This window comes from Schistocerca nitens, chromosome 2 (genome assembly GCF_023898315.1).
Source record: "Schistocerca nitens isolate TAMUIC-IGC-003100 chromosome 2, iqSchNite1.1, whole genome shotgun sequence".
In the NCBI taxonomy this organism is placed as follows: domain Eukaryota; kingdom Metazoa; phylum Arthropoda; class Insecta; order Orthoptera; family Acrididae; genus Schistocerca; species Schistocerca nitens.
Genome location: NC_064615.1, coordinates 465,136,979 through 465,149,129, shown reverse-complemented (window position 1 = coordinate 465,149,129; position 12,151 = coordinate 465,136,979). Strand labels below are relative to the sequence as shown.

At 38.9% G+C, this 12,151-nt stretch overlaps 1 protein-coding gene across 6 annotated transcripts in view; it reads left to right on the top strand.

Moving 5' to 3' along the window:
• LOC126236366 (E3 ubiquitin-protein ligase RNF13) overlaps positions 1 to 12,151 on the top strand; it is a 137,855-nt gene that overhangs the window by 32,549 nt on the left and 93,155 nt on the right. The window lies entirely within an intron of this gene.

The window sequence follows — 12,151 nt, the reverse complement described above, 5'->3', positions numbered from 1 at the left end:
AAACTTTTTGTTGTATGGACAGAAAATAAATAAATAAATAAATAAATTCAATCAAAAGGGCAATAATCAAAATTGATATGACTTGCTATCAAACAAAAATTCTGTAAACTTCCATGAATTCTCATGTAGTTTTGCATGCCAGTAACTGTCAGTCAAATCCATTGACCTAAAATACTTCCCTTGCTCAAACGTAGCTAGTAATTCATCTATACATATAGATTTATCTCCGTGTTTATGCTTCTAATACCAAGAACACACTATCTATAGCTTCCTTTACCACAAGTAAGCAATTGTTATGTATGCCCAAACTTCTTTCTGTTTCACTATTTTCTGCCATTTTGTTTTTTTTCTCATTTACAGTAGGTCTTAAACTTAATGGAATAGGATACTGATTACAAAGGAACAATTCACTCTCTTTTATTTAAAATTGACAGACTGATCACTCCTGGTTTGTTGGAAAACTTACCAATACTTCAGAAAGGTATTATACAAATTGTACCTTTTTCCTTCAGTCAGTAGAAAGGATTAGATACATAAGCCTTAATCTGACTAATTTTTTGACTTAATTCATCAAAATCCATTACTGTATCCTCATTGCTCATTACCTGTGCAGTAGCAGCAAAATTCATTTTATTTATTTATTTATTTAATTATTTTTATTTGTTTATCTTACAGCTCGAAACATGTATTTAACATGCATGGGCAATGTTATAATAATTACATTTAGATTATTGATACACAATATAAATAGATTACATGCTATTAAGTAAAAGATCATTTAAGTATATTTAACATAGCATTCCTGAGGTCAAATCATGTCAGCACCATACTGTATGGGCACTTCAATATAAGCCATTTTTTTTAATTCATTTTTAAAAATTCTACCAGAAAGCTGTTTCGGGTTGTTTGGCAGAGAATTATAAAATATTGCTCCCTTAATGAATGGGGTATTTGTTGTTAGATTCAATTGTCTGATAATATGCTTGTGTAATGTCTTACATGAAACTACATAGCTGGAATCTTCATTGTTTGAGTATAATATCTGTACATCAAAGTCTAATTTCACTTTATATGTTAATAACCAATACATAAGCTTATTTATATCTAAGAGTAACCTTTTCTTTTCCTTAATTCGCTTTCCTGTGTTTCCTTTTATTCCAGCAATATAGACTCCTGTCATGGGACAAGTACTCTTATTTGTAATTGTTTCCATAACATCTTGAGGTACCAAAGAAATATCACTTCATGAATCCATGTAGATATCTTCATTTTTTCCACAATTTCCTACTAGTGAAGGTTTTGTCTGTTCTTCTACAACTTTATCTTCTTCCAGCACCCATTCCCTTGTAGGAAGAGTCTGTGTAAAAGCATATATTTTTTAGTATATGGGCCTATGACTGTGGTGTTACATCCTGGATTCTGGCCCATGTTCGAGGATGTTACCCATTTTCTGTTACTATAAAAGGATAACTAATCCTTTCAGTGCTTTTTTTTAAGAAAAGATGTTTTACTGTATTGTCAATGGTATTTGTGTTACTGGCTGCAAATGCGATTGGATCTTTCTCATTTTGTTACCTCCATTGTTGTCTCTTATCTATATGACAAAAGTTACTTTCCTTTTTCTTTTAAAACTTTGACAGATAATGATTTCCTTTGCTGTTTTCTACATGTTGATTCTCCCCTCAAGTGAAATCTCCCCTTTCATTATTTAGTGTACCTAGGCCTTCTGTAAAGTTAACAGATTCTCTACATTACTCCATCCTCTATACAATATTTCTTTCTGTACAAACTAATGAAATCTTGTAACCAGGACCTGTACTAAATATTTTTCCTCTACTGGGTTGTCCAAATATTTAGATAGTCAAATGCCACTCAATATCTCTTATAGCTATCCCATGTACTGTTATAATACTTGTAATCTAGTAATTCCAGTTTTCATTTTTCATGTGTGCTCAGTGGCCAGTACTTTTTTATAAATTTGCCCTGGAAATCAACTCAAGATTTAAATTCTCCAGAATGAGCAGTTCCCCATTCCACAGTGTCAGTGACTCAGTGTAAAATCTATTTTCTTGGAATCTTCTCACTTCTTTGGTAGAGATTGAGAGAATATTCTTAAGAAATGTATCTGATATACCTCACCATGTGGTTTAAATTTTGGAAATTGCTTTGACCAATTCATCCCATGTCCCGCGTGCAATTCTTCTATCCGATCATTTTATAATCCAGTGGTCTCTTTTCTATGTTCCTGCTTTGTATTTTCTAACACTTCCCATAATTTTTGAAACTCCACTTTTGAAACACCTTCCAATTTTCTAATGTATCACCAACAGAATTAGGCGTTGCACTAACAGAATTCCTGTAGTTGTCCTTCCAAACTAGTCAAAGCATTTACGTCACTACATACATCAACCAATTCTGCACAACATTCTAATGCTTCTACCCGGTCTTGTGTATGTGAGATTTGATCATTTAATGTCTTAAATCTTTTATTTACCTCTTTCTGCTGCACTTCTGCCTCATTTTTACTAAATCACGTTGTTTTTCTATTTGTCTGCAACTCCTTAGGTAAACTAAGGTCATGCTCATGTTGGAAATTTTACTTAAGAGTATTCTTTTGTAGCTAATGCCTACCTTGTGTTCGTAAATTTGTAATACTACTTTTTATTTCCTTCGTTTGGGTTTTGGTACTATATTATGATTCTTCTAGTTTCTTAAGATGCTGACAGACTGCTATTCATTCTGCATATGGTGATAGCGATACAGTGATAACACTACAGATACTCAAGAACACTGAAATCTTGTGGTTTTGTTTTGATACCAGCACAAAAAAATCAGTAGAACTTATATCATCAACACTTCCCAAACAGATCATCAACAAAAAAATTTAGCTTGGAATCATTTACAGCTCACCTAATCAGGCTCACTGCACACTGCCGCTGCTTTGAGCACGGGCAAAGCAATCTCACAGTCAGCCGTTGTACAGTTATCGCATAGTTGGTCAACCAACTGCCACATGTGAAGCAAAGCCGTGCAGCTGTTATGTTTGTAAGCTGCCGCAGAGTCATTCTTGCATTCTTGGAGATTATTACTTCACAGGTAGCCCCGGAATCAGCACACTGAAATCTTCTGATTCGCCGATGTAATATTTCTTGAGTAATGTGTCAACAGTTATTTCGACATGTAAATAATTCTTGTTTTGACCCAGTTGCTATGGTCAGCTAATCTTATTTACTTTTTCTCTTCCTTGTACTCATATTTGACATTTATAACATTAGGTGACAAACCTATTATGCCCCAGAACAACATATCTGAAGTGAATCTTAGAACAGAACATAAGAAAATGACATTTCTCCTAAGCCTCTTTACTTTCAACTGCCCCCGCCTCCCCTGCCCTCCAGCATTTGGATTCACATTGGTGTTGCCTCACAGCAGGTTGACCCTCTTGACAATGGCACATGTTGCTGATACCCTGTGCTCATGGTTTTCCCATTGTCTCTGTACAAACCAGAGTCAGCAGTGTAAGGAAAGGATGGATTGCAGCTGAGCTGGTAAACGATGTGGCTACTTTCACACGTGGCCCGGCCTCTGATGAGGTACGATAAGCCTGTCAGAGGACTGGAATAGGAAGTGCAGAGTGGATGGATTGGGCGGGTCTTGCACCTGGGTCTGATCCTTGTCACAAGGGATTTGGATTAGGAGTGGCATAGGATGGACTAAGATGTGGAGGTTGGTTGGATGGCAGTAAGTAGCAATCCATCTTTTCCTTAAGTTGTCGACATTCCAAACTGGAGTTTCTATTGTTTCATCAAACCAAAATCAAAGTGTGCACAATGCTAACTACCTAAACAATGCTTTTACACAAACTTCATTCATCTGATTGTGAGGAAGGGGTGGAACCTGTTACATCACAGTTGCTAATTGCCAGCCACAACAAGCAGCCGCCACCCAGTGATGTTGAGCATTTACCTCAGAGAAATATTATTGGATAAGCACGCCTCTGTAACTCAGTGGTTAAGTACCAAACTGCAAATCCAAAGGTCTTGGGTTTGATCTCTGATCAAACCTAAGATTTTTTATCTGTCATGTACAACTTCTTTCACCTCTGGCAACGTTTTTTGATGTGAAAAATTCTGAGTTGCACCATTGTTTGGAATCCCCTGTGGCCAGGAAAATCAGTTCAAGGATTGGAAGAAGGCAGTTGCATACCACCTCCAATAGGACCATGTTTAGTAAAGTGCTATGGTGTTCAAAACAATCTTCAGATTGATGACTGCTTTATTTTTTTTTAACCAAAGCGTCTTCTGCCAGCAGGCCAAAAAGCCATATATTGAAGATCATATCCTTTCTTGATTTGCACATGTGAAAGATCTCCTTTGTGATTTCAGTCATATTTTCCCACGTGTATGGCAAACATATACATATCATAAACACATTTATGTAGCATCTTGCTCAAAAAGATGGGGAAAATTATCACAATGTAATGCTTAAGCAACCATTGTAGTAAATATATGTATCACACTAACAACAGTTTGTAAATAATATGAAGAAATTCTGGTGAAAGAGACCACTGTGACAGTACATGAAATAACACATCACCGTAGCAATCTACTACAAAAGGCAATAAAATTGTAATGAAAATTGTTAACCATATATTTTGCTTCTGAAATACTTCTGAAACATACTACAGGCTGAAAACTATATTATAGTGGATAGTCACAATACTGATATTGCTGCTTATTTAAGTGAAGGTGACTGCTTTTTTAGAAATGTGATGCTGTATTCCGTTGCATTTTAGATGTCCATTTTGGATGTCCACTGAACAGACTTGAACAGTGAATAATTAATGCGTTTTTTTCATTCTTATCAACATTTTGGTTTAATTGAACAAATTATGATCTTTTACAGATTGGACACTACATTGAACATAACTCTACACAGCAAAAACTGAACTCAACTTATGGCAACCAGTGCCACAGCAGCATTGATATATTTATAACAGTAAATATTTTATGCACCGTCCAGTCACATTAATGTGACCACCTGTCAAAAGCCTGAATAACCACCTTTTGCAGTGCGGACCTGTGTGAGACATGCAGGAATAGAGTCAGTTGTGGTTCTGGAAGGTATTGGTAGGAATGTCGAGCCATGCTGTCGAGGCCAGTGTGGTAGGTTTCTCAGTTGAGGATCTGTGGCTCAAACAGCCTGATCGAGATGGTCCCACAGACTTTCGATTGGGTTCAAATCTGGGGAGTTTTGTGGCCAGGGGAGACCAATAAACTGATTCCGATGCTCTTCAAACCACGCGTGTACACTGCAAACTGTGTGACACGTTGCATTGCCCTTTTGGTAGATGCCATCGTGCCAAGGAAATCAAACTGCATGTACGGGTGGCCATGTTTCCAAAGGATAAATGCGTACTTGTGTTGATCCACTTGTGCATTCCATAATGATGATATCACCCATGAAATGCCGTAAAAATATTCCCCAGACCATAATGCACCCTCCTCCAGAGTGGATCCTTCCAAAGATTGCTGCAGGGTGTTTGCTTTCAGACATTTCTTTCCAGTGTAGCATAAAATGTGAAGTAACTGAAAAATGTGAAGTAACCTGTCATGGTTCAGTGGAGATTCAGTTGCGGTATTGGTCTGCAAATTCTGACCTTCATTATCAACGAACCAGTCATTGTGGGTGCATGAAACAGGCCACTGCTGTGGAGGCCCATGCGCAGCAACGTTAGCTGAACAGTCATTGAGGGGACACTGTTGGTAGCATGTCTGTTCGCCCGTACACATCCCTGTGGCTGTCATTCAACCCTGGCGCACCACAGTCACCTCGGTGCTGGTTTTGGATAGTGTCATTTTGCCATGCCCACTATACTTTAACCACGGCGGCACACAAACAGCTACCAGACTTGCTGTTTCAGAAATGCTTCCATCCTTTGCCCAAAAGCAAATGATTGTGCCCTTTTGGACATCAGACAATCACTCCATTTTTGCATTACAACAGGAACTGCACTGTTATCTGCATCTCTCCACTGTTACCACTGCCACCTGTCTTCTCTGAGAGGATATTGCACATTGCCAGTGAACACAGGTGGTGGTCACATTAATGTGACTGGACCATGTAGAACATAGCTTAAATTAATACATAATTAAATTAAAATGAAAATTTATTGTGGAACGAGAAACTGAGTACATTATTTTGTTTTACGGAACGACGCAAAACAGTTGACTTTATAAATATTTTGATAAAACTTGATATTTTAATACAAACTTCAACAAATATGATTTTCTAAACAATTTTAAATAATACTGAATATCATACTAATTATAGAATTACAAATATTATTTTCATGTTTTGTAGATATCAGATAGAAGTTATGTTTCAAACAACAGGAAATCCAGGATGGAATAACAACAGTATTATGGAAAGTAAATATTACTACTCACCATATAGAGGAGATGTTGAGTTGCAGACAGACACAACAAAAAGACTGCCACAGATGTTGAACTTTTGGCCTAAAGGCCTCTTTCTAAAGTGGAGAACACACACACATTCGGGCAAGCACAACTGTCACATACATGACCACTGTCTGTGGCACTTAGGTCAGACCACAAGCAACTGCACCTGATGGGTGGTGGGGTAAAAGGGCAGTTGGAGCATGCAGAGGGAGGGATAGCAGGGTAGGAATAGGAAAAGGCAAAGTGCTGCTTGTGGTAACTTGTGTGAGCATGCAGGGACATGGTGGAGACGGGTAGGGCTGCTAGGTGTGGTTGGAAGGTTTGAGGAGGGTTGGGGAAAGGGGGCTGATGGGAGCGGAAAAGTAGAGAAGAAGAGGAGGGAAGAAAATAAAACACTAATGGGTGCATTGGTGGAATAGAAGTGTGTAGCACTAGAGCAGGAGTAGGGACTAACAAAGATTGAGATCTTGGGGTTGGGGGGGGGGGGGGTTATGGGAATTAGGGTATTTTGCAGGGAGAGTTCCCACCTATGCAATTCCAAAAAGTTGGTGTTCATAGGAAGGATCCAGATGCCACAGGCTCTGAAGCAGTCATTAAAATGAGGAACATTGTGGTGGGCTGTGTGCTCAGTGACTGGGTGGTCCAGCTGTCTCCTGGCCACAGTTTGTCAGCAGCCATTCATGTGGACAGACATTTTGTTGGCATGATGCCAACGTAGAGTGCTGCACAGTGGTTGCAGTTTAGTTTGTAGATCATGTGACTGTTTTCACATGTACGCTGCCTTTCATAGGATAGGTGATGCTTGTGACCAGACTGAACTAGGAGGTTGTGGGAGTGTATATAGAGCAGGTCTTGCCTCTAGGCATATTGCAGGGATATGGGCCACGAGGCAAGGGATTGGGAGTGCAGGGGTGGAGAAGGTGTGTCTGTCTATGACTACATCTCTTCTGTATGGTGAGTAGCAGTAATTGCTTTTCATAGTTACACATCTCTGAGTGACTAGCTTTTTCTGATATACTGAAATATACTGTCTTCTTTGAGACATTCATTTTACATGATATTAATTCTGCAGAAACAGTGGAAAAAGCATTCTTTTTTTAAACATATGTAACATCGTGCAATAACAACGTGCAACAGATGACAAAAATCTAAACTGTATTAGTGAAGCACTCTCTAGTACAGAGAGTGTCACTGTTGGTAGTTAGTCAGTTTCATGTTCCATGGATCATTTTCTTAATAAATAATGATGATTTGGTGTCAGTCATTTCATTTTCACATCACAAATTATCTTACAATGGCTACATGCTGATCATTTGCAAGTGGTTTTTTACATGAGTTAGTAATTCCTATGCACACACTAGCACACATTTGCGAACAGCTGAAGATGCTTTTGGCTACATTCAGCAGTTTTGAGAAGGCAGCCTTGGGGTTTAGCGATGACAGAGCCTGTGGCATGCCACATGGGATACCTGAGGTGTCACTTATATTGCCCACGGTGTCTGCTGCCAAGGCACTTTGCGGGGTAACCAATCAAGTGGAACTGCCCTCGCTGCAAGTCAAGTGACGGGTGGTAACGCATTTGTGTCATTCGAGGCAGAGAGTCAATGTGGAGACCAGCCAACTGGCCTTGCTTATTCACTGTGTGAGTAGACAGGTAGCTGCTCCTCCAGCAGAGTCCGAGCAGGCTCAGGGGAGGGGAAGAGTTTTCTAGTTATCTGGACCTCCAACATTATGTGCATTACGGGGCATCATAGGGAAACAGCGTCCAAGGCAAGAAAGAAATCCAGTGTCCACTTGGTATGTCTGCCTAGGGGCTTCATCTGAGATGTGAAGGAGGTCCTTCCTGTGGCTACTGAGCGTGCCGGGTGGAATCTGCAAGTTGTGGCTCATGTTGTCACCGACGATGTCTGTGCTTGGGTTGTGATGCCAGCCTCAGTTTATATGGGCAGCTGGCAGTAGTGGTGAAGACTGCTGGCCTCAAGCACGTTTTGTAAGCAGAGCTCACACTTTGCAGCATCATTCTCCTTTGGATTAGAGCCGAGTGGAGGATCTCAACCAAAGCCTTCGTCAACTCTTTGAGTCAGGGCTGCATATTTCTGGACCTACTGTGTGGGATGGAGAATTGTAGGACTCCACTTGATATGCCAGTCATACACAAAGGAAGCAGCTACTAGTGTAGCAGAGTAGTTGTGGAGTGCACATGGGGGTTTCTTAGGCTACATAGTAGTTCAAGATCCTCTGATGAAAAGACAGATTAGACACCATAAAAGGATGTGTGTTCATTACAAAAACAAAAATATTGTGTCTGTCAAAGTCGAAACAGTCTGACTGTGAAGTTTTGTGGATGGGTGTAATGGATCTAGGTGAACCAAAGTTAATTATTGGATGTTTTGAATGACCACTTGATTGTGCCATGATAGTTTCAGAATCATTCAAAGAAATTCTATGTACAGTAGTGCAAAAATATGCTGAACGTGCAATATTATTTGACAGCTTAACCTACCAAGTATAACTGAGACGCCTATGGTTTTGTTGCACATGGTATGGACAGGCAGTCATGTGAAGTAACATTGAACACATTTTCCAAATACTGTCTTTTGCAGGTAATTTGACAGCCTGCTTGCAATGGAAATATTTTCAGCCTTGTAGCTACAAATGGGCCTGTTCTTATTGACAGTGTCAGTATAGAGATGGGGATTAGTGATCACGATGTCATTATAGCATCAATGGTTATTAAAATTAATACGCCCATCAATGAAGGCTAGGAGACCATATTTGTTAGAAAAGGAAGATATGCATTTAGTAGCATCCCAGTTCAAAAATGAATGGATACCATTTAATACCAGTATGATAGACATAGAGGAATTATGGACAGAGATGGTTCCACCTCTTCCTCACAATCAGGTGAAAGATGTTTTTGCAAAAATATTTTCTTTAGGTAGTTAGCATGTAACGAATATCCACTGTGCCTGCTTCAATTTATGTTTGTGCAGAGATGATGCGAGAAGTGCAAGCACTGGACATCAGGAAGGTGTGACGGTAGCAAGAGACTACCCACTCTGGAGATGGCATTTATATTTTGGTGTTGAAGCTTGATGGTGTTTTGGAAGGTGGGAAGAAGTGCTTCTGCTCTGACAACGTAAACTCCCAGAAACAGTTGGTAGAAGCTGTGGAGAAATGTCATTCTCTTAAGCACTGTTCTGAAATTCACTTTAGCTATTTTGTTCTACATAATGAGAGTTTTGTCACCGAATGTTGTAAATATTGAACATGAGAACAACCAAACACAAAAGAGTTCTCTAAAAAGCATTTATGTCATTTTGTAGTGAGTTGGTGTAAATGTGAGCTCTCCTACAGCCTTCAACTCTCTGAAGATGGAAACAAAGTCCCACTGCACAATTGATAGCAGTTCCACTGAATCAGCAACACACTAGAATGTGACCATAAATCTTCAATAAGGTTTTAGTGCTCATGAACAACATTGAGGTAACAGGTGAATCGAGAAGTGAGAACTTAGTTACAGCCCATAACTAGGCACCCTTTTGTATTGTTTCAAAGAGTATTTTTGCTAGATGGGACAGATAAGCAGTTTTGAGAATTCCAGTTAGGAAATTCCTGGACATATGTAATACTAGTATGATGTATGTAGAATAATTATGGGCAAAGTTTAAATGAATTGTAAATCACACCATGGTGAAGTATATGCCAAGTAAGTGGATTAGGGACAGGAAAGAACCACTATGATTTAATAACAAAATTATAAAATTGCTGTGGAAGCAGAGAAGTTGTACTTTCAGTTCAAAAAAGAATGTGCAGATGACAACAGAAAAGTTAGTAGAAATTAGTGCATCTGTAAAAAGCATGCAACAACTACAACCATCATACCTTAGCAAAAGATCTTACTGAGAACCTGAGAAAAGTCTGGTCCTATGTAGAATGGCTAAGCATATCAAAGACATCTATCCCTGTCTCTCATTGACCATTCCACTGTGGCAGTAGAATACAGAAACAGGAAAGCTGGGGGTTTTGAATGTCATCTAACAAATTATTGATGCAGGAGGATCGTACAAACATACTGTCACTTGACCCTCAAACGGGCTGTTATATGGTGGACATAGTAATAAGCACCCCTGTTGTAACTGTGAAAACGTTTTTTTCAAAAAACTTTCTTCCACCACTTTGCTTCCTCTCAAGAGGGAAGAAGTCGATTAGCTGGTTGCTATCATCCACACCAGCCTTATTTTTTCATTACGATCCAGTATACAGGCATGTTTCATCTTCTCTGTCGTTTCCCGTTTTTTTCTGGCATGTACTTTGGACACAGTCATTTTTTGTCTTGCTGTCAAAGTAAATATAATCCTAGTGTTTTTTCATGTAACAAGCAGCAAATGGTCTCATCTGCGAAACAAAAGTTGTTTTTTTCCAGCTTGTGGGCAATTAGATCTTACCAATTTTTCAGTACTATACTCTTTAAGGTTGTTTCGAAAACAAATACAAAGGATGTGGCAGACAACAATTGCCCCCTTTGCGGTGCATGTGATCCCTTGAGGCATGGTAGGCAGCAGCAAGGGAAATGTGAATACTGCAAAGCAAGTAACACAGAATGTTGTCTGAATTCTATTCCTGCCAGTAAGAGTGTTAGGTGCTCCCATCTGTGTCTTTTAATAAAGTACCTTTATATAGATGCCAGATGGAAGACAAATATTGCAACACATTTACACAGCTGAGAAATGCCCGATGAAGGTCCTAAATTGCTCGCGTTTTTGTAGTATAATCCATGCAGTGTAGTAGCCACAAAGTGTTAACACGGTTATGTGCATCTTGAAAGAAGATATAGGTATTTGGAGAATATTTATACTTCATTTATAAGATGTAAAAGGAGTTCTTCACTGTGGTCAGACCTAGGCAACAACAAATTTACAATTACACTTAGAGGAGCATCATTTAATAATAAGAATTGCTTTGACCCTATATGCGGCAACTGATTGGTGAGGAATACGCCCACCTGTACAACATCACATAGTCTGTCTCTGTTTGGGACGCTGTGAAAGAGGCGGTTCTGTAGTTCTGTATGTATCTTGTTCCATCCTTCTTTGAATATGATTTGTACTCTTGGAATCTTCCAGAATGTCCCCAAGACATCACTGCTGAGTGTTCACAGTATTTTTATGGCATTTGGGTTTGGCAGATATTGTGCTACCATTATCCTGATTCTTCAGTTGCAGTATCAGAGGCTTTTGTACAAGGGACATTGTTATCAGTGAAAATGAATCCTGCCTCCAGTACACAATGTAAAAGTGTTATTCATCCTTCTTTTTATTTAGTGCTAGCTGAAAAGAATGATTAGCATGGTTCTTATTTTCATTTGTTTCTTGCAAACATTCCAGATCACTCGAGAACATTCAAGAACATAATAAAAATGAACACTCAAAAAATCATAAAGATGTTAGTACACAACAATTAAAAGTACTCTCAAATGCTCAGAAATAATCTCCAGTACTCTCAAACCCACTGAAGAATTCAATAATACCCTAATTTGCAATGAAGGACTGTGCCAATTACCTCTTTATAGAGCACCGAGAACATTCCAAAACATTCAAGAACATTAAAAAAATTCAGAAAATTTCTAGAACATTCTAAAAATCTAGAACATTATCAATGAGGAATCAGCCAGGCTGACTCACATCTTT